The 23,718-nt window shown below is 45.2% G+C and overlaps 1 protein-coding gene across 1 annotated transcript in view; it reads right to left on the minus strand.

The window, feature by feature from the left end:
- CDH11 (cadherin 11) overlaps positions 1-23,718 on the minus strand; it is a 149,572-nt gene that overhangs the window by 83,906 nt on the left and 41,948 nt on the right. Inside the window, exon 2 of the mRNA XM_059383692.1 lies at positions 2,473-2,597. The gene's annotated coding sequence lies outside the window, so the exon portion shown is untranslated. The remainder of the gene's footprint in view (positions 1-2,472; positions 2,598-23,718) is intronic.

Raw genomic sequence — 23,718 nt, forward strand, 5'->3', positions numbered from 1 at the left:
GTCTACAGGAGAGCTGCGTCTCATCTGCTGAACCAGGCTTCAGAGCAAATGAGTGCAAAATATGCTAATTTGAGAGGAACCAGTCAGACACTCCAGATCTTATGGGTGTCTCTGAAGGGATGTGCCGCTCTGCTCCCTGAAGAGCGTTCTCATTCATCGGTTTATTCTGTAACAAGCATGGACCAGAGCACCGGAGAAAGAGTTCGGGGAGCTCCCCGAATTGAAATTGTGTTCTCAAACAGATTCACATTCACATGGGAGGGTACAACACCTGGAAAATCACCAAAGATTTACGAGTCTAGTCACAGGGGACAACCACATCTGTCACAGAAGCTTGTGTGGGAGGCAGGGGAAAAGGCCTGCCTCCTGGACAGGTACTGACTTGTTGGTTTGTTTTTTGGTCCCTAACAGAGCAGATTCATTCAGGGCTAAGAGAAAAGAGGGGAGTGGTTAAATCTATCAGCTTTAGCTAAAATCAGACTTCTCAAAGATAAAAATTTCCGAGAGTAAAAATTATGCCAATATGGCCATAGACGAGTTACCTATATTTTCTAAGACTCAGTTTTCTCACTTAGCAAATCTTGGACATTTAGAGTACCCACTACACTAGGTTTTTGCAAGGATTGTGGGATGTGATGCCTTTCAATATCTTATTTCCCTGATGTGTACTAAGCACTCAATAAGTACCCTGATGTGTACTAAGCACTGCCATTATTATGACTTTTCTCTGTTGTAACATTAGCTCCCCTTCTCATATTCTATTCAAAATATACTTAAAAGTCGCTATTGATATGTTTGATAACTATGTTTTGAGAACCTACTTTGGCCAGATACAGTGGTTGCAACTAGGAATACAGTGCTCCCCCAAATAAGCCCTGCCCTCCAGGGCTAGAACCTCCAGGTCTAGCCGGGAAGATATGTAATTAAATAAACAGTTACAACCCTCTGTCGAAATCACAATAGATCACATAACCTCTGACTACCCATGTGTTGTCTAGGAAACACCCATAGCTCAGTTTTCAGGGACTGGAGAGAATTCCTTAAAGATAGTGAAGTCCAAGCTAAGATATAAGTGAGTAAGAGTTGGCTTGTGAAGAGAGAGTGCGACCATGGGGCATTGGGGAAGTGACAGGTGTGCCCTATAGTGGATCCCACAATGGATGTGTCTAGGCAGGGCTGGGTTTGCAGAGAGAATGGCTGAGAAATGAGTCTGGACAGCAAAATAGTGGCCTTATCCCTGAAGGGGTCCTAGACACTTACTAAGGAATCAGATCTCTGACACCAAAAAGATTAAGGGGGAAAGTAACATACTTCCTGGATGTAGGGACACTCTTTAGTATTTGTATGGAAGGCATATCATGCTGGAGAAGAAGTAACCCCAGAGACAAAATGACCTGTCAGGCGGCAATTGTGATAACTTTGGAGAAAGAGGATCAGGCTAATGTTTGGAGGATGACAGTAAGTGGGGAAGAGAGAAATAAAAAAAGTAATTTCAGAGATCATCAGAGTAGCACCGGTAGGAATCAACAGGAATAAACTGCCATTGGCAGTTTCACGTCTGATTGAGAGACGTGTGGCACCCCTTCTATGTTTCTGATCCCACTGAGTTTTGATGCTACCCTGAAATTTGACACACAGGACAAAGTGAGGGTTGAGAGGAGAAAACCATGAGTTGTACTTGGCCTCTGCATTTAAGGCTCCTGGTGGACTACCCCATGGAGAGGAGCCATAGACCTATGGACAGATGGATCTAGAACCCTAAAATGTAGGGAGTCATGCCCCTAGAATTGATTCTTGCGTTTCTATCTGGATATTTGGGTGGCCTATAAAAATAGCTCTAGTTACTACTGAGAAGATAGAGGAGATCAATGGAGTCATAAAATCCTAAAATTTTAGAACTGTTAATGACCCTAGGTCCAACTACCCTGTGGCCCAGAAAAGAGCTCATTAATCTCAGGGCATATGAGTGGCAGAGTGGGCCTCACAGCTGAAATCAGCCTTTTGGCTTATGATCTTGCAGTCTGCCTTTTGAGGTCTGAAAGGTTCAGCCTCCTGGCCATGGGATATAAGTCACCTTGTTCTTATTTATAGAATTCTCTTCAAAAGAAGAAAAGGAGGAAAAGGCAACATGTCAATTATCTTAGTCCTCCCAGCTGAGTCTTTGCTAAAGAATGCCTTTCAGTTCCTTCTTTCTCCTCTGACTTTTCTATAGTCATCCCTCCCCCTCAAAAACCCAAACAACAACAAAAATGATCAACCTTGTACTGGTACATAACAGGTGTTCAGTAAAGAGAATCCAAGAACAACAGGGAATAATCACATCCCTCAAAGCCCAAATCAGTAGGCCAACTTCCTTCTCAGATGCTGCTTTCCATTTAGTGCAGATTTAAGCAAAGGCAGGTTGGAGGGAGGGGCCAGTTGGCGGTCACTTCATGCCTACAGTCATTGTATAGTCAAGTAGCTCCATCTTACCTTCTTCACCCATTGGATACCTGCTGCCAATTTCTATAACACACTCCACCCATCTGATTGGTCACTCAACAAAGGACAACTGGAACAAGCACCCCGGGGTCGCTGAGCCGAAAATATAGGGATTTCTGCAAAAAGAAAAAGGATTGCTATTAAACAGAGGTAACATGAGTCAATGAAATGACACACTCCTAGACTCCTAGATACTGGGGACACACAGTTGTGTAGATAGACATCTCCCTTAGAGGAGAATAGTCCAGGCGTGGAGAGAGAGATGTAAACTAATTGTCACACTTGTGTGAAAAGTGGAAAAAACTTGCCATGGGTTTAGAGCTACCAAAAGGTGATGTGACTCACTATATATGTGTTTTTGGTATTTTGATAAAAAGATAAAGCAGCCATCCATCCAACTTCTTGCACCACTCTACGGATGTCACATTCAAACCCGTAGTGGGGATGTCAACTCTTGGAGCCAGTTTCTGAGAAAACACTCATTCTAAGTCCAAAGTAGGTACCTTCCCTCTGCAAGGGAGAACACTGTTCTGCAGCTGCCAGAGCCTTATGGAATGACAGTCTCAAGGGCAAAGAGTGACAGGGGTGGTGGCGGTGATAGGAGATGTCATCCCTACACCAGCAGAGCTGAGCCCTGGGCTGACAGAGCCTCAATTCTTCATCAAGACTACATTTCTCTCCGCCCCCTCCCGCACCACAGCACACTCTGGATTTCTGCGTGGGGGCTGTGTTCTGCCTGGATTCTGGTCTGATTCATCTTCATATCTCCCAAAGTGTCTAACACATTTCCTAGCCCAGAGCAGCTGTTCAATGTAGATCTGTTCAGTGAATGAAGAGAGGAATACGGAGGGTCTGAACAGCTGTCGCCTTCAAAAACTGAGGCACTGAACCAGGGAACACGGTAGTTGGCACCGCTCTAACACAACGGCGTAAAGGATTTCTTGAACGTCCTTCATCTCTAGGGCTTCTACCTTCTAGGATCAACCCAGCTTGCATTAAGAAATGAAACACCTTCTGGGGCACCTGGGTCACTCAGTCAGTTAAGCGTCTGACTTGGTTTCAGCTCAAGTCATGACCTCAGGGTTGTGAGACTGAGCCCCATGTCAGGCTCTGCGCTCAGGGGTGTCTACTTGGAATTCTGTCCCCTTCCCCCGCCCCCTCTCTCTGTTCCTTCCCCTGCTTGCTTTCTCTCTCTCTCAAATAAATAAAATATTTAAAAGAAATAACTGAGATAGCTTCTTATTTGACTTTATTTATTATGCTTCCTTTTTGTTTCCAAATACACTTTTCCTCATCTCATCTTGGTTCCCTCAGACAGCTCCTCCTCACACACCATGCCTTCCACAAACACCACCAACAACAGCAGGAAGCAAAAACCCTTCTTGGCGAAGGACTGAAATAAATTATAAATCTCAAATGTGCCCATCACATCTTGATTTGGTGACTAGAAAAAACAAGAAAATGTCCTACTATGTGCTATGCCCAGGATGTTGAGGACAGAATAGCTATGGGGCTATTCCCAGATGAACGTGGAGTCAGAGAAAAATCCACATGGACAAGTCATAGAACACATAATTGATGAAGAACCCTACTTTGCAACCATATTACATGTTGAACTAGTCTCCAAAAATGACTCCCTCCCAAATGAACCATACTCCCCAGATATCCATGCCCCAGGTCTCTTTCTATGTGGATCTGAGCTGTCCTTGGGTCACCAATGAAACAAAGCAAAGGGACACTGTGATTTCAGAAGCTGAGTCGTAAGAAACCTTGTAGCCTGTCTTGTGCTCTTGGAAGGCTTCGTCTGGGAGAAGTCAGCTGTCATGTCAAGTCTGAACACTCTAGACCAGCATACTGTGAGACAGCTCCAGGCAGCCATGTGGAGAAGCTGCATGGATAGAAAGAGACATGCCCCGCCATACCTCTCTCTTCCAGGCACCCAAGCTGAGGTGCCAGATGGTGAGCAAAGATGCCATTTTGGACATCCAACTCAGTCAGACCTTCCTGCGATCAGCCATCTGACTACACAGCGTGAGAGACCCCACGTTAAAACCACCCAGATGATTTCACTAAACTCAACTATAAAAGGTAATGGTGAATTGTGATAACCTGCTAAATTGGGGACAGTATGCTACTCAGCAGGGGATATCTAGTACGCCGTAAATGGAACAGACATCTGTCCCCGGCCTCACCAATGTCTATCACCACTCTGGTTGTCATAAGCCCACCTGGGTATCTCACCCCACTATTCAAAGGCTAAGACTTCTGCCCAAGGTGTGTAGCCAATAACAGCCAAGGTGAGACCTAAATTCAGCAGTGCAGGCATGAGAGCCTGTGCTCCCTCTCTCTGCATTCCCCGGTATCCAGTCAGTTAATGACACAGCCGTAGCTGTTGTAGCCAGTGTGCTTTTCAAAGTTCTCAAATCCATAAAAATTAATTGAACTCCCACTTTGCCTCGAATTGTTTACCTCCCTGCAAAATATCCCCTATAAAACTCCTTTCACCAAAAGCCCGCATAGACAATTAAGAGCTTTGGAAGGAAAGCAAAAAGAACTGGGTGAATTGTCTATGCATTCCGATGACTGCAAACATTTGAGGTAGGTTCTGTGGAAAATGTTGGTATACAACTGCACCGTTCTTCTTAGAAAAGAAAACAATGACATAAGGAATCTTAGCCGTTTCTGTGCTTTCAGCAGAGTGGATGGGAAGAGAGCTTGTTGGGTCTGAGGGCTCTGTGCGTGTATGTTGCCCGTCTTCTCTTTCTGCACTGGGGTTCCTGCTTGGAATGTTCATCTTCCCTCTTCTCTCATGACTCCCCAAGACCTGGAATCCTGTGTTCCCTTCTGAGCCATGGAAATCCAACCTAGCCCCATGGCATCTACCCCTACCTACTCTCAGAGTCTCCCCTTCCTTTCTCAAGGCCTGTGTGCCATGACTGGGCTGCTCCCAGTATAAGTCATGCCTTCTACCAGCTCTCTCTAGTGCTGCACTGAGCCTCCCAGGGGTATAGACACATCATGCCATCGATGACTGCAGTGAGATCGAGAAATCACGGGAAAGAACACTGTGAAGCCCAGGGTATCAAGCAGGATGGAGAAATCCTCAATGAGCCTCTAAAGAGCAAGGAGAAAAGCCAGGGAAGGGCGGGGGTGTGATTGTGGCAGGTATCTCCTGCTGAGCTCTGAGCGCTTAGTACACGCAAGTCCATAGGCTTCCCTTGGGCTCCCGAGTCACACTGCTGTCCCTTCTCTGAGGATCTCTGCTCCAAATCAAGTGCCTTGGCTTGTCAATGTACATGGACGGGTCATCTTCAAGAATGTGGACTTCAGCCAGGCCAGCCATGGGCTAAGATTGTTGTTCAGAGAACAGGGACAACAACCACGTGTGGTTCTTGGGTTCAGGGAGGGTCGGGGCTGAAAGTTTACGTGTGTTCAATGAGAACAGTCCCCACCTCAGTGACCCTATCAACAGGATCCTGGGACACTTCTGTGCATGCAATGCTGGGGTAGGTAGAGCATGGGGTAGGGGATGGGGGGGGCAGGTGAAAAGGGAAAGAGCTGTCACTGAGGGGAGCAGGGAAGCCCAAGGACACAGTGACAGCTCCATTTTACAGATGAAGAAGCCAGCTAAGCCATAAGTGCCCAGTGCCCAGAGCAAGGAAACAGCCTGACCGGACTGGATCACCAGCGAGCAAACCGAGACTCCTCTCCTGCCAGATTTAAGAGCCCAGAGTGAGACCTGCTTCCTGGGGTAAATCATGCCTATCCCTCTAATACATTAGCCGAGAAATATTTTACTTTTTAAAAAAAATATATTTATTTATTTGAGAGTCAGGAGGAGAGAGAGGGGGAGAGAGAGAGAGAGCATGAGCATGGCAGGTCAGAGGGAGAAGTCTGCCCTGCTGAGCAGGGAGCCCAATGTGGGGGTGGGGGGCGGGGACTCCAGGATCATGACCTGAGCCAAAGGCAGTCGCTTAACCAACTGAGCCACCCAGGCACTCAGCAAATTGCTTATTTGCTTAAACAATACAACAGGGAATTTCCAGTACTTTGGTATGGAGCAGACAGAAACAAACTATGATTAAATAGATTACTATTAAATAAACGAATGAAATACCAGGTTTCTAGGACTGCCATGTTGCGGCAAAGAAGTCAAGCAAAGACCATATGCTTTTCTGTTGTACTGGAAAGACCGCGTCATTTTGGTGATGTTGCTGTGTCTGTTTCTTGCTCTGTGGCTGGGAGAAGGGGCAGCAGCTGGTCGCTGACTCCGGGCACCCTGGAGTCAGGGCCAGCTAGAACAGGGGCTTCTTCCTATGGTACATGTCACGTGTCCCTGACATTGCTGATGGGATGATCACACCCAATTAATAGTCATCAAGGGTGTTTCTTTCTCCTGTTATTGCCAAAGTTTCCAAACCATATGGTGAAACACATCTTGTAACACAGGTTTGTAGATTTTGAATTTTTTTTTTGGAAAGAAATGAGGGTGGGTGAGGAGCAGTCAGCTATCGAACGTGAGGAGACATTCGATGTAAAATCCATGCTTGGCACCTTCCGAGCTAGTCTGACTTGGGGCAAGCACGAATTCCCTGAGTCTCTGTTTCCTCACTAGAAAATGGGGGTAAGAACAACTATTTTGCGGGATGACTGTCAAGAACAGTGATAATAAACGCACTACCCCCACTTGGGGTGGGCACTCAATAATCAGTAGCTGTGATTGCGAAGGTACAAATTGTGCCTGATTTAAAACTTAGTTTTACTTTCTATGGTATATTTGCTATTCACAACGCCCTCTGGGAGAAGTACAAGCGTCTATTCAGAGCTTGTATTCATGTATTCGGTATCTATCATATATCACACATACTGAGTATTAATCTGTAAGCATTTCCCCTGCCAGTCTTTTTCAGATGAAGAAGCTATGCCTCAAAGAAATCCGGGGATCCCTCAAAGTTCACGGGCTCAGCTTGGACTTCTGCTCCGGCTGAATGTGAAGGGCTCTCAGCTTCCCATAGCTCATGCCTTCCTGCAAAATCTCCAGGGTCCGACTCTGCACCGCCTGCACGGGGATGACCCCCCACGTCTGACCGTAAGTCCAAGAAAACATCCGAAAAGACGTCCTGGGCTCCAAATGGATTTGACACAGCGGCCCTTTAAATCAAACTCTTAACACGATTATCTTTATTTCTCTTTAGCAGTTTTTCTAAGTAAGCCATGCCTTTGGAGGCCCCTAATACAAAGTGACAACCTTCACCGTTTTTCCAAAGCGCCGATGGACGGGCGTAGAGAGAGTCCATTGTCACCATGGTAATTACCGCACAATACCTGGCGGCCAATGGACAGTTAGGAGGCTCAGGCAGCGGCTGAATCCGGCATTGTCCAGGCCCGATAAAAAGATTAGAAGCCCTGAAAAGCCGGGGAGCGGGATCTCACAGCTCTTTCGCTGGGCCCTGAAAGGACCATTGTGCTACCACCATAAATTCTGGGTTCTCCGGGCACTTGACAACTGAAGCCGGGGACAATAGAATTCTTGTGTCCAACAAAACACTCCTTGTCCAATGCCAGTCTTATCAGCCGCATTTACAAATGTCTTTCGTTGTACCCAAATAATTCCCTATTAGAAGGACTATTGGGAGCAGAACTAAATAAATATTCACAGCCTTTGTAATATCGTTGGGAAATGAATAAACAAACTGTCATCTAGCATATGAGCAAGCCTCCTGCTACTCTACATTTTATCCCTATTTCTTGCCCAAATGATGTGGTCGGTCCTTTCGATTTCTCTCCGTTAACATAGCAACAGTCGTTGATGCTGGAAGCTCCGGTTTTATTGGCCACCTACTACATACCCCCCATATACATGGCCTTGGTGCTTCTACATGCAATTTTCTTTTCATTAGTCTTGCCCACAGCCCTGGCAGGGGCTTGTTTTACTTGGTTCCTGCCTCCTAGAAGAGAAGGAACCAAAGCTTACCCAATGCACCAAAGCTAGCTAATAATAAAATAAGAATTCAAACATAGGTTTCCCCAGATCCTAAGGCTCTGCCTTCCCACTATGCCTTGGTGGTTTCTTTCCTGAATAAAAAAGGAATAAAACCTCAGAATAAGGGGGAAATCTAAGCACATCTACCATAAAAGTCACAAATATACATGGGGTCTGTTTATATACTGTTATAGAACCTGAGAACACTGACAATAGAAGTAAAATAAAGAGGCTTTCTTCAAGAGAGTATATTTTATTTTGCCCTAGAATGCCAGCAATTTTACATTTTAACCTTTTGAGGGGAAGGAGAGGTGTCAAGCAAGCAAAAATAAACACAACCCAGCTTCGGGAAGGTTTCCGGGATGTCCGTTACAGCCAGCGGGTAAAGTTCTAGAAAGAATCGCTGGGATAAACAAAGCAAGCAGAGTGCCTGCATTCACAAATGCCCAGAACCTTTATGTCTCTTCCTGCAGTTTATTTTGCTTATCTATCTTCTTGTTGTGAACGAATACATATCTCAGCCTTTGACAGCAATGCACACGAAAAAACAGAAACTCCTTTCTTGATGGAAGCACTTCCTAGAAGGACAACAATCTTTACGTTTAAAAAAAAAAAAAAAAGAAGAAGAAGAAAAGAAACGAAAATCTGACAATATGGAAACTCTAAATGGTTCCCTGTCGGGTCAGGAGAGGTCTGTGCTGGTTAACACAGCTTCTGCTTTTCTCCCTGGTCTGCTCCCAGCCTTATCTCCTGCCCAGGTAAGGCTTGCTCTTCCCTGATCTCAGCAGGCCGTGCACCTCTGTTCCTCTCCATTTCTTCCCCCAGGGAGAGCTCCTTTTTATGATGTCTGTCTGCCCCCTCCAATGTTGCATCCAAGGAAACATTGAGCTTCTCGAAGACAGAAAGATGAGATGTAATATCTTACACTCATTTTTGTCTGGCCTGGGTCAGTAGCAGGCCAACCCTCTACAGAGCCTGGCTTATTGGACAAATAGATGAATGGTACTGGTTAAATGGAGAACAACCATAAAACTGTATTTTTAAAATTTTTAAAATGAAAATCTATCTGTTTTATCTACTTGGTGTCAAAGTACACCAAGTAGATATATTTTGTATATTTGTATAATTTGTAATTTTTTTTTAAGGACTGTAATGATGTCCTCACTTGGCCCAAATGACGCAGCCTTGAGCTGTTTTTGTTAGTTTTCTAAAGCAGTTAATATCTATACCTAAAAATAGATTATCATTTTGCAAACAATTGGCTATTAACAAGACTGGGTAACCAATAGGTTCTTCCTGACTGACTGATGGTAAATCCATGTGTTTGTGTAAGAACTGAGTTTGAAAAATGTGATCGATATTTCCCAAATACTTCAGATGCCAAGTGAAGCATTTAATCATCTTTGAGGATTTAAGGGCACGGTTATAGTCATGTACACACGATGCGAACTATTTCAGCTCTTTTATACCCCTGGGAGCCAGGTGTTCTGTAGACACAAGTTAATCCAAGCCAGCAAAGATGATTTCTAACGTTTACTGAGAGGTTGTCATGTGCTAGGTCCTGGGCTAAGTGTGTATACATACATACACACACACACACACACACACACACACACATATATATATGAAATACAAATATATATATATATACATATATATATACACATATATGAAACAATCTTATACATCAGGTACTATGATTTTCTTTATTTCATAACTAGGAAATCGATAAGAAAGGTGGAGTAAATTTGCCCTCATTCACAGAGCTGTAAAGCACTGAAGCCAGGATTTGGACATAAGAGTTTAAACCAAAGCAATTCATCCAAGAGCCATACTCAGTTGTTCTCTGCAGACGTAAATTAGAGCACTAATTTAGAGAAGTAGTCCAGTGATTTTTTTCTTTTTTTTAAGTGACCAGTGACTAGATCACTTTACCAGACTACTGAATTATTCAGGGAGAGAGAGAGCGAGAGAGAAAGGGCAACCACGGACGAGACCCCTCCAAAGAAATGATGAACAGTATGTAACTGAAGGTCTAAGAATTAATAACTCATGGATTATCAACATTGGGGAACTTCCATATAGCCAAGAAATCAACGCATTTGAAAAATGCCTTAATCATAGAGTCAAAGAAATATTCACACATACACACACACACACACACACACACACACAGAGCAGTTTTTGCTGATTGATGGAAGGAGTCACAATCTGCTATTACCTCTCAAGGGAAGAAAGCAAGCCCCGCTGTCCACAGCCATGGGAACGGGTTACGTTATAATAGGAGAGCATTCTCTCTGGGGCCATTTTGCTTGGCAAGAAACAAAAACAAGTTTCCTCCAAATCAAGCCAGATTGCCCTTTTGCAATGTACAATTAAGCTAAGGAAAAAGAATGCTATTTACCTCTTCGGAGACCCTGATCCTTAAGATAGAAAGTGGACACACGGATAACATTCCTAAGCATCACAAAGGAAAAAGCCTGTGTGTTTTCTTGCCCGTTGCATATCTATTGCTACAAGGGGCACATTAAGGGCGCCCAGTTAGCTTTGGAACAGTCGAGCTAGGGAATGAAGAACTGTGTCCCAGATCCCGAGGTCTTACCTATGTACGAGCGTTTCGGAAGGCCCACAGTGGGTGATGACTTAGAATTTTCTTCAGGCACAAATGCGAATTTGGCTACAGAGGGGCTGACACGAGCCAGCGAGTGAGTCTAGGTACTCTGCTTCCTCACTGTGCCTCATTAAGTTCAGCGGATTCATTCAGGGGTGGCAGGGGAAGCAGGCCATTAAAATGTCTCAGTTATAGCTTGCTGCTCTTTATTGGTGGAATAAAATTCTTCACTTGTATGCACAAATTTGGACATTCCTGAAGATCTGGGGAAAACTCACCTGCCAATATCAAGAAATCAGCATCCCCACAGAAAGCTTTATCTAGGCTGTTCCCCCAGAACTCCCCTCCCAGACTCCTAGATGCACATGTACCCTCAAGGTTCCACATCTTGCCTTCTTTTGTTTTCATCTTTTTTTTTTTTTTTTTTACTACTCAAATAATTACAAATAAAGTCTACTTTTACTAATTCCATTGATAAGAACCAAGAATAATGACAAAAATAGCATTATCAACAGCTGTGTAGAGTTGGGTCATCTTTCTAGACTGGGTTTGGGTCCATGGTAGGGAAGTGACAGGCAAATGTCCTATTAATAGTACTTGAATCGGAGGCTCTGGGACATCTTCCATTGAAATGTTCACTTATTAAATGTCTATCTTAGGGCACCTGGGTGTCTCAGTGGGTTAAAGCCTCTGCCTTCAGCTCAGGTCATGATCCCAGGGTCCTGGGATCGAGCCCCACATCGGGCTCTCTGCTCAGCAGGGAGCCTGCTTCCCTTCTTCTTTCTCTGGCTGCCTCTTTGCCTATTTGTGATCTTTGTCAAATAAATAAATAAAATCTTTAAAAGAAAATGTCTATCTTATGACTTCATCCAAGAAAACCAGGCTGGATTTTGGAGCAGGTTTTTTTTTTTTTTTTTTTTAATACCTTCTTGGCTTTGACATCTGTAATTGTCTGATACTGTAAATGTGTAAAGCTACACACCCACACACCCACACATACACACAATTCACTTCGTGGTTGCTCATCTCTGGAAATACTTTAAACATGTTTCTTACCTGACAACTTACAAAATCAAGTTTGACATCAGGTACTGGGTTGGATTTGATGGTCACTAAGTTTCTTTCCTTTTCTGAGTCTACAGAATTCTATAATCGGAATAATCAGTTCCCTCACTGAAAGCAGCCTGCCATCCTCCTGCAGAACTCAGAGCACCCCAGGGGATCCCTGAGCTAGAGGGATCTCTAGGAACTATTCCCTCTCTAATGGTCTTTTATGGGCCCAACCTGGCACCATAATGAAGACCATCTCTATGAGGATGCTTCATGTGCAGAAGACTGTCAGGATACAGTCTCCCTTTAGGGGTCTCCCTTTAGCTGCTGGGGTGGCTATAAGCAGATACAGCTAGGCTTCATAATCCTTGACCAGATGATCTGGTCACCTCGCAGAAAGACAGAACGCCCTGTCCAGGGGCCAAACCAAGTGGTTATGTCAGTAATCAAATGGAGGGAGAGCCAAGCAAGGGAGTTAGATGGAAGTAAGCATAGCCTCTACCGGGGGGTGGAATTCAGGTCCGGCAGGCACATTCCCACTTGGGAACCAGTTTTATTGCTAGGACTCTTACCTATAAAATAGACATTCTTTGGACCCATGAGATAATGTGCACAAATTATGCTGTTGTTGCTGGCACAAATTTACTTTTCATTAAATATTATTAGTCAGCATCACCAGGATCAAAAATTTATCAGTTTTCAGCTATAAGGATTTGATATAAAGAAATATTAAAGAAATAAGTGTAGTGCCTGACATGATAGGATTCCCACAAATTACTACAATTATTTTTGGCATTAAATGACTATGAGTCAGGATGTAGGCAATTCTCTTTCAATCCAGATCTCCACAAAGAGAGTCTCCATTTATAGTAATTCCCGAACAAACCTCTCTTTTTAGAAAAGGTAATCTCAGGTTCAGAGAAGATTCAATTATACTGTTTCTTTTAGCTATATCAATTTTGGGGCTACTCTCCATTTATCAAAAGCAGTGCTAGTCTATCATCAAGGATAGCTTGCTTCAAAAATATTTAAGAAAAACAGAATCAAAAGAAAATATTAAGTAAATAACTGTGTGGGTGGTTCCTCAATATTTTGAAGAAAACCATGAATGACTCAATGATTATTTTACAGATGGAGATGCTGAGGCCCCAAGTGGGAAGAGGAGAGCCCAGCAGACCCTGCTCCGGCAGCGCATGTCTCTGCAGCATCTGCCCCATACCTCGTGCTGGGCAGGTGTGGTCAAAACTGTGAGGAAGGACTCTGACCCTCTCCCAAAGGCAGAAATGAAATTCAAAGGAAGTGACTAAGGTCAGTCCAGTCCTGGTGACAGAGGCGGGAGCAGAGTCTAGTAGCTCTCCAGGAATCTAGGTCTTCATGGAAAAGAAACTAGGTTGAAAACCCACAGGGCACAGACTCTACCTCTGGACTCTCCCTATCATTCAATGCACTCATTTTACAAATACCCAGTTTTATTCCAAAGGAAGTTGAAGGGGCTGCCTGCCAAGATGTAGACACTACGGAAACATGAAGCACCGCCTTCCATAGTAAAAGTGAGGAAAGGAGCAATGACGGCGTGAAATCGTGATCTGAATGAAGGTTCATACGCAGAGCTCGGGCAAAGAAGTCATATCCCTCTTGGGGCTGTGTCACACAATGGGACAAGGACACACAACCAGGCACAGGGATTCTGAGCCCACGAAGACAAAACTGGTCTTCAGTTCCATTCCAGAGACTGATGCCAGACAGTTCCTCAGCCCATGGTTCCCACCACCCTGACCTTGCCTCTGGCAGCTGACACACACCCTTAGTGTACGCATCGTAGAACCAGAATAGATGGCAGCTTCCAGCAGCACCAGCACAGTGAGGATTCTGAGTCTCCAGCAGGTGAGGGAAGGAGGTGGGGGAGGGGTGAGAAACATCTTCTTCCCAGGAGGACATGGGGACAGCCCATCCTCCACATGTTGCTCCGTGCTTTCTCTGAACCACGGGTCTGCTTGGCCTGCCCCAGATTTCAAAACACTGAAGGGCTCCTGGGTCTGGTCTCCTCTGCATTGGATAATAACCAAGCCTTGCTTTGTTCTGGGTCCTCTGCTCAAATGGTAACATCCATAACCTCTATGGGAAAGTGGGGAGACCTGAGACACAGAGAATGGGTAACAAGCCAGGTACCCCCTTGTCAGGGTGAAAACCCAGGTACCCCCGACTACACTCTGACTTCTGTCCCTTTTCATCACTTTCCTTTCCCCCAGGGCCGGACCTTCAGTAAGGAGCCAGCAGGCCTTCAGCCTCACCTGGAGCAGCTTCTTCCCAGAATGACTTTTGCTCAACTTACCATAATGCCTCACACCTCCCAACTTTTTGCTCCTACTTTTGCCTTTGCACAGAATGCACATTCTCCTTCTCTTCTTCAAGAATGTTCCCTGTCCTTTAAGGCCCTGGCCAAGTTATTTCCTCCCAATAACCCACCTTCTTTTTTCAACATCACACACACACACACACACACACACACACACACACACACACACACACTCCCTCTCTCTCTCTCTCAAATCATCACAGCATCATCTCTTATCAACCACTCATCAGGTCAATCAATGTTTCTTGCGCATCTACTACGTGCCAGATACAGGTGAAGTCATTAGAGTAGGAGACAGGGTTGCTTTCCCTGCAGAGTGTTCATCCCGTGGTAGCATTAGAAAATGAACAGAAGAATAAACAGCCAACTAGTGATACAGGACACAGAAAATTTAAAAAGGTTAATGAAACAGAGATGGATCATGACTTTTTCCTCAGTCAGCGCACACAGGCCAGCTCAGAGTGGATGCTCAGGGTTTGATAGGATGAGAGGCAACATTGCAGCTTACGACCATCATCAGTCCCTCAGGCCTCAAGGCCCCCGACACCTTGTGGTTCTAGGGAATCGTGTTCCCAGCCATTTGCCTGCCACCCCAATCCCCATGAGCTGGTGAAAAGCAGAAAGTCTGTCTTCACATTGGTTACAGCTCCTAGAGCACTTACTATGCAATCGTCTGCATTTACAGCAAACCTTAACCACAGAGACCCAGTCTTGAAGATGGAGGGACATCACAGATCCCAAGACAGTCTTCCCGGGTACCCCAGAGGTGACGGCAGGAGCTATGGTAAGTGAGGCCAGGATGGGGAGGTTCTGGGATCCCCACCGTCTTCCTACTTCTTCTCAGTCCACAGCTATGTTTTATCCACTTTATACATATTAGGGTTTGGGGTCAGATTTTATTTACAAAAATCTGAATGAAATCTACGGAATCAAGACAGAGGAAAATAGAACTAGTCAATCTAAGAGTTAAACGGCTCCTTTGAATTCTTACAGAAACTCATGTGAACAGAGGTGCACATTAAGATATGGACAGATGTATACCACTACAGACAGACGGCTAGACAGTGACAGAACACACAGGTGAAGTGAAGGGATGGCATACGAGGGGCTGGGGTACCAGAGTGTGGGAAGAGGACAGTAGAGCAGTAGTGGGATATGCTGTCAAGGGAGGCAGAAGCCTTCCTAGCTCCACTGATCTCTCACTGGAACTCGGCCTTCTTGGAAATCTGACCCTTCATTCATTCATTCTTCCTCTCACGTATTTAGTTGTGACAGGTAGAGTATTTGTAAGTGCCGTCTCCTTGCAGAGAGAAAGGAATGGGATTGAGGGGCCAGGTTAGGGTAAAACAGAGGGAAGGAGGGAGGGATAAGGAAGAAGAGAGGGAAGGAGAGTGGATATAAGCACAAGGTAAAGCAGCCAGGTGAGCAGGAGGTCCCGGAATGTCCTGCCTCCCCTGTCCTCCCCGGCACATGGGTTCTGGCAGCTGATCTAAAGCAAATGTAGAGTTACGAAGGAGGTAGGTGGGCGTGGAGAAGGAAGAGATCTCCCCAAATAAGATGTGACTAAAGAGCAGACAAAGAGAGATGGCAGCCCAGTTGGATCTCCGAGACTATATCTATTTTTAGTGGCCTCAAGAAGATTCTCTCCCGTGACCTTGCCAAATTGTGATGCAAGCAGAGTTCATGAAAGCTCTCACAGCCTTTCTCTTCCAAGTCGGCTCATTACCAGCCCCTTTCTGCTGAGGCCACCCCTCAAACGCGGTGACCTCATTAAAGGACTAATCCTAACAAGAGTTGACCTGCCAGGGAGCACAGAGATTCCCTTTCAACAGTTTTCTGCCTTTCCTGTTCTCCCCCCCACCAGGAAGAAACTTGAAAGACCAGGTTCACTTTCCTTAAGCTGTCACATTTGTAAGGTTTTTGTTGCCCTGCCTTCTGGTTCAACACCACCTAGTTTCAGAAATGAGGAAAACGCTTCTCCCAATGAGGGAAGAGGCTTGCTTCCTAAATTCATCCTAATTATTTAAATTACAAAAAAAAAAAAAGTCATGATATTGATTAATTCCAGGTTTCTCTATGTGCATATTTCAAGCATCCTTTATTCATTAGGGAAATAGGGCACTAGAGCTGGGGGAACAGACTCTTATGGAATAACTTTATGATAGAAGCATAGGGCCTTCCAGCTATGGCCAATCTTACAATCCAACTCTGTTTTTCACGCATATTCCCTGCAAAAATCATATCCCGCTATTCCTGTAAAGTCAAAAGTGCCCTGTTGTAATAGGAAAGTGTATAAGACAGGGCACGCCCTGCATGGGACAGCAGTTCTTTCCCGAAGTCACAATTACGTAAATTGTAAAGCAATGTGGAAAAATATGTTGGACATTTCAATGTCGTTCATTAGGAAAGAAAATCTTTATTCCAGTGACAATAACACAAAAATATCCCCAAGTTGAGTACTGGAAGGGACGGAAAAAATGACAGTGAGTCAGAGTGGATGAACCGTGGGTGATTTTTCTCCTTACTTCTTCCTCATTGCTTACATAATTTCTTTTAAAAAAAGAATTATCAGCCCTGGACACAAATTTTTACTTTTATAAATTCTCATCATGCAGCCAGAAGCATCTCTTTTGCAGGGTAAATTTCTGAGCCAGCCACCCCCCAGGTGAACCTGTGCTGTGGTGACTGAGCACCTGCCCCACGTTCCTATATAGCCAAACCACTCCCCACGTCGAAAACCAAAAACCCCCAAAAGCGAAACAAAAAAGCAAACACTAGAAGACTACTCTGCTTCAAGATGCAAAAGAAGCAGTTAATTTATTCCAAAATTGGAAGAGAAAAACAGTTTATGATACAAAATGACTAAATCATTGACGTGCCAACTGAAATACTGATACCATCAATTTGATTCTAAAATCTCCTCTGGTGCAGGAGAATCCAAGAAGGAAGGTCAGCAGCTACCAAATGGGTAACATGAGCTGGTTATCCTGGAGGCCCAGGCCCCTTCATCTCTCCCAGTTCCTTCATCCAAGGCATACCCACTGACCACCCACAGTATTCCTGGGGCCGTGCTGGGGATTCGAAACCCAGTGATGAACAAAACTAGACCCTTGCCTTAATGAGCTGACATCATCACCTAATTCTGGCTGCTCTTACCTCAAGCCTGGATACAGTTACAAGGAACATCCCTTGAGATTTGCCACCTAGCCCACAATAAATTAGCCAGGAATCAAAGAAAGGGCTGTAAAGAACGCAACTAGCCTGCACGTCAGGGGTGCTGAGTTCAAGCCCAAGCTCTTACGCCAGGACCAAATCTCCCAGCTGCTCAGAGCCTCAGTTCTCCAACCGAAACAATCAGGAAGTGAGTCAGCCGAATGCCTTAGAAAGCTCAAAGTTCCATTATTCTAGGGGGCACACGCTCCTCTGTACTCCACATTTTCATAGGCATCAAACTAAGCTATAAACAGAGACTTCAACCAGTAATGTATTGTATACTTAAAAGGTGCTTAGAGAGTAAATCTTACAAGAGATTCTCATCACAAGAGAAAAAATGTGTAACTACGGGAGGGGATTGATGTTCACTAAACTGATGGCGGTGATGATTTCATAAAATACATGTATATCAAGTCATTGCATTATATGTGAATTATATCTCAGCAAAATCAGGGGCAGGGGTAGGGGGACACTAAGCCAGAAACCAGAAAGCGTGGGTAAGGACATAGGGCACTCTCCTGCCCACAAAAGCTAATACCTGTCCAGAAGGAAAGAGGTGGAAGGAAGCAAGAAGTTGTGACTATAATCTCCATGGGAAGGTTTTGGGGTCTCACAATCCTGGGTTCAAATCCTGCCTCTGATTTTAATTAAATGTATGTCAGGGCACCTGGGTGGCTCAGTTGGTTAAGTGTCTGACTATTGATCTCAGGTCAGGTCTTAATCTCAGGGTCATGAGTTTAAGCCCTGCATGGGGCTCCACCCTGGGGGGAAGACTCCTTACATATACATATATATTAAATGTATGTCTTTGAGCAAGGGACTCAACTCTACAAGGATTAGTTTCCCCATCTGAAAAGTGGCACCTGTGAAACTTAACTCACAGGTCAGTCAAGATGATATTTGCGAGGCACTCCGTACCACTCCAAACACACAGAGGGGCTCATATATTTTAACCAAACTAAAATGATAAGTTAACAAGAATAGTACCTACTGGAAGCCCCTGCCAAGCCCGAATCTTGTTCAGTTTTCTGTTTCCAGCACCTGGCATAGGTCAGTCACATAGAAGGTGCTTAGTAAAATAAATAAATGTTAACACTGATTAACTCATACTGATTAGAAGCTCTGATTGGCAATTATGTACATATGATTAATTAAAAGTGAGAACACAGATCGGTTATTACTTTATAAATACAGCTTGTTTGGGGGGAGTATCTTTCAAAATGCAAAGTAAAATGATGATGAAAAGGTCACAGACTCTGGGACACGCCAACAAAACCAACCTCCCACATGGCTTCTGAGATCAGCAGAGGCAAAAGCCAGATGCCTGAGTCATGGCCCAGCCATGGGGCAGCGGGGACCAGTTGGAAGCATGCACTGTCCCAGTAACTGTCCCAAATGAGCGCTTCATTCATTGAACGAACAGTTCAAAAGGTCCTTTGAGTAACTCCGTGGTGCCCTTTGGCAGAAAAGAGGCAAACAGAGCTGACACCAAGAGCAGAAGACGTGAGAACCTTGCTCCAGAGAAAGTGCTCCAAGGAGAAAATGAAAGAGGATCAATTCAGGGAAACCAGCAAGCCCATTAACTATTCCATGCAAGACCACAGCACTGTTGTCCAAAAGCAGAGTCCCAATATAGCAACAGAAAATGTCAGCCTTCATTTAGGCAACTGCCACAACACACACATACACACACACACACATCTACATGCCCATACCCTTAGTCCAAGAAGGTAGAAATGACTCTAAAATAACAGAGCCCAATTTGAATCACAGTGAACTGGTATAATCTCTTTATTATGATGAGCAAGGGGTGACGCCGTGGTTCTCTGGAACTAGGTCAGGCACCAATTGGTAGTCAACTCCACAGACCTAAAAGATTTAATGAGGAGGAGATGAGACAAAGACGGAAGATGGAAATAGTGCCCCAAGCACGTGTCCCCAGCCTCCACAATCTGGCAGCGGGACCCAGTCCACGCTATTTCTCTCAGATGGACCAGAACAAACTCTCAGAAACTCCTAAGATAGGCTCAACGGTCCATGCCAAGCTGCTGAGCCACGGTTCTGGAAGCAGCGACCAAGCCAGAATTAAAAGCAACCCCTGAATGGGATGGAGATGGACCCGAGTGCGAGCACAGAAACGGCAAATGCGCACCCGGGAACGGAGGGCCAGAACCCAGGCAAGACAGAAATAAAACCACACCACCAGACCAAACGCTGTGTCCCCAAGAGCCAGTGCACATTGCTGGGATCTCTCTGTCACCATCCCCATGCCTTGTCTGGGCTAGGCGGTGTCTCTGGCACCTGCCTTAGGCTGGCAGATGGAGAAGCCAGGCTTGTTAAATCCAGTGCCTACTCACTCCACCGTCACGAAGGTCACTGAGCAGCTGCTGCCGCCTCCGGTCTTCCTTGAGAGGCAGGATCCAGGGTGACAATAGGCCATACCCAAACGCCTGCTTTCTTCTTTGATCTTAGAGCATCTCCTGGGAGAACAGCTGATGCTGTGGGGCCATGAGAGGGTACAGCCTTGCTTTGTCCCGGACAGCCCAGAGCAGTGGCCTCCCAGGACAGCCAGAGGGACGGCCCGCTCCCTAGCACTGCTGACAGGCCTGTGAATGGGCCACTGTGGTGAGACACACACCCACTGCTAATGAGTGCCACACGGACAGCAGCCCGGAGAGGCCCATGCAGGGACTGCCGCACAGCCCACAGATCAGAAGCGAAGACAGGGACAGGGCGGGACCAACCAAAGTCGCCCAACTGCGCTCCCAGGTGTTCCCGGCCCAACAGCGAGGATCCCGGAATGCGTGTTTTCCCTAGAACTGACAGCCTCTGCTCTTCTCCCCTCCTGGCCCAGTTAAAAAGAAAACTGCAACAGAAACTTCATGGATATTTCTCAAAGGCAGCTACCATCATGGATCAACTCTCATTTCATTGTTTTAAAGAGCATTTTAACATAAAAAATGTAAAAGGGGCAGATTTTCGGAATTACAAAAACTTGGCAACCTAATACCCATTGAAGAAAAAAGTGTGCATAAATTTGCTTCAGAACTTCGAATAGCATGTAAATTCATTTTACACTATTCTACTGCAGATTGTAAGCAGGGTAGACTCTGGCAGCAAGTCGTCTGGATTGGATGTCTACCTCCTTCTACCCTTAGACAAGTTATCTCACTTCTGGGTACACTTCCATCTCCTCATTACTAAAATGAGAGATTAAAACAGTACCTCCCTCATACAGTTCTTGTAAAAATTAAAGAAGTTAATGCCTGTAACACACTTAGCATCTATCTAGCAAGCCCTCGATAAATGCTACCTGCTTTGATCATTAACATCATCATTAGCATGAGGTATGTTCGGAGGCTGAACTCAACTTGGAGCCTAAACGTTCAGGTTATAAAGCAACATGCCTTGCGTACAATTACAGTTGTTGAAAATCCAATAATAGAAATAGAGGGATGCAGATCAAAATGGAAACAATTCCATGCAAGTTCACTTGCTGAAAATTTAGACTATTGAGAGAAAAGAACACCAAAGCTCCCAGACCGCCTCCAGTAGTTTCTCCTGCTCTCTCCCCATCAAGGAACCAGAAAGGAGAAGACTGCAGATCTCTTAAGTATCTTAACAAAAACAAACAAACAAAAAACAAACAAATAAAAAAACAAAACAAAAAACACAAACAAACCCTCAAAATTTATTTTTAAAATATTACATTAAATACCGATTATGCTGATGACTGCCTTATTGGGCACTCTTACATTTTGGACCCAGAATGAATCACTCACCTCATATTGGCCCTGGTCCTGGCTGGGAGGAAAGTCCTCCTCTTTTCCAGCATTCCTTAGAGAGTCTGCTCCCACTCTTAGGACTGGGGGGCCTTATGAGAGCACAGATTCTGCTCCAGCTGAGGTCCTGCATCTCCAGGTGATGCCCAGTGCCCAGGGGATGCCCAAGAGGCTGCTGAGCCTTGCCACACTGGCAAGAAGAAGCAAACACCTGAGTTTCGTTTTGGTGTGTCCCTTTAATGTCCCGGTTGTTTGCAGACAACCCAGAAACTGTTTTCATTATTCATGGGAACTGCTGTTGTTAAATCCCCAGCTAAATCCTTGGACCCAGAGGCAGAGAACATTTGTTGTTTTGTTTTGTTCTAAATCAAACAACTAGAATAAAGCAAATACCCATTGACTCCCAGGGAGTGCCCTTTGGGGAGTTTATTTAACTTTCTGTTTCCCTTGTTCCTCTGCCTGGATGGGAGAGCTGGGGCAGGATGGGGCTGTGCACTGGTCACCACTGCAAAAACACCCAGGCTCCAGAAGAAACAAGTTTGGGGGAATAAAACAGCTCTGGTTCAAAACACCTGAATCACCCATCTTCCATGCTCATTCAGTGAAACTCCAAGAGACAACCAAGCGCACAGAGCTTTGGACTCTAGGGACCCGAGGTTCGGGAGAAGGTTCCATCACTTACTAGCTATGCTACCTCAGGCAAGTGACTTCATCTCTCTGAACCCTGGTTTCTCTATCTGGAATGTGATCCTAATGGTCTCTACCTTACGGGATTGTTGCTCTGAGACTAGCCATACTGACTCATGGAAGATACATCCAAAAGAACTCTTCCCAAAGTCCAAACGAGCACCGGAGAAGTTGAGCATTAATAAGAAGCTCCCACGATGGCTCCTTGTTTGTAATTTTCCCTCCTATTTCGAGGTGCAAGCCTTTCTTAGAGTGTGTGTGTGTGTGTGTGTGTGTGTGCTCAAAAGGGTATTTTTCTTTATAAACTTTTCCTGATTATTGTACAGAATGCTGCAAAAATTATTAGGGAATGAGTAAATCCTCTTCCATCCTTGGGTGGAAGAAATGGTTAATATTTTTTTTTTATTAAAATGCATGTCCCTAGGGGTCTTCTTAGAAAGGGACTGAGCACCCCTGTAGATGTGCGCACGTGTGCAATCTCCTCCTCCCCCCCCCCTTGCAACCCACCGCCCCATGTCCTCCACATGGCGGACCCTAGCTTTGGGTGGCTGGAAATCTGCTCAACTCGCCATGACGTGGGGGTGAGCATTGCCGGACGGCTCTGCAGGAGAGATAAAGGGAAGGGGAAAGAGGGCTGAACCAAATGGCTATCAGCCAGGCCTTGACTTTTCACTGCAGTAGGGGCAGAACATGAGACAGGCTTGCTGATCTCTGAAAGAGAAATAACCACTCGGGCAGAGGATCACAAGAATCCACATATGACAGTGGCCTCTTAGACAACGCTGTCTGAAAGCCCTCTCCCCACTCTCCATGTGGGGCAGGGGGGACTCTTCATCAAATCCCACTTACAGGACATCTGCGCCATTGCCCATGTAAACAAGCCCCTCGGCTCCCATTCAAGCATTGTTGCAAATTTTCCTCTTCTGGACACTATTGCTCCAGGCTGTGGGCCACTGCAAAGAAGCCTTCTTCCTCTAGGGATTTCTCTGTCTAAACAGGATTTATGATGATCCCTTGGCAAGGATCTTTGAATCACTGCCTTTCACGGGATAGCAAAAGAGTATTTCGGGAGAATCTACCTCGAACAAGCAATGCATCCCTGGAGATTTATCTGTTTTGATGACATGGACACAGCCCGATGCCCCCAGGATACTGTCCCTGGACTAGGAGTCGCTGCCACAAGGCCAGTGTAGACGACATGGCATTGAATGGATGAGCTGTGTGACCTAGGAGCAGATGTTGAACCTCTCTGAATAAGCGGTCTCTAAGCTGTCACTTCTATAAAATGGAGACGATTAGGTCTTATTCTTGGGGCTATCATGAAAGTTGGTTTAAAGAAAGGTCCCTAAGGAGGGTGAAATGCTGTTGTAAGATAATTCATATATACAAACATATGATGCATGAACAATAACAGTACTTTTCCCAAAGTCCCCAAAATAGCACCTAGGAAGTTGGACATTAATAAGCTCCAGGGATGTACCCTTATTTGTAATCAGCCCTCTTCTGTGTCATCAAGCACCTCGTGTACCCTGCCCCTGGTTTATGGGTGGGACTC

The sequence above is a fragment of the Mustela nigripes genome, chromosome 17, assembly GCF_022355385.1.
Source record: "Mustela nigripes isolate SB6536 chromosome 17, MUSNIG.SB6536, whole genome shotgun sequence".
NCBI classification, from domain to species: Eukaryota; Metazoa; Chordata; class Mammalia; order Carnivora; family Mustelidae; genus Mustela; species Mustela nigripes.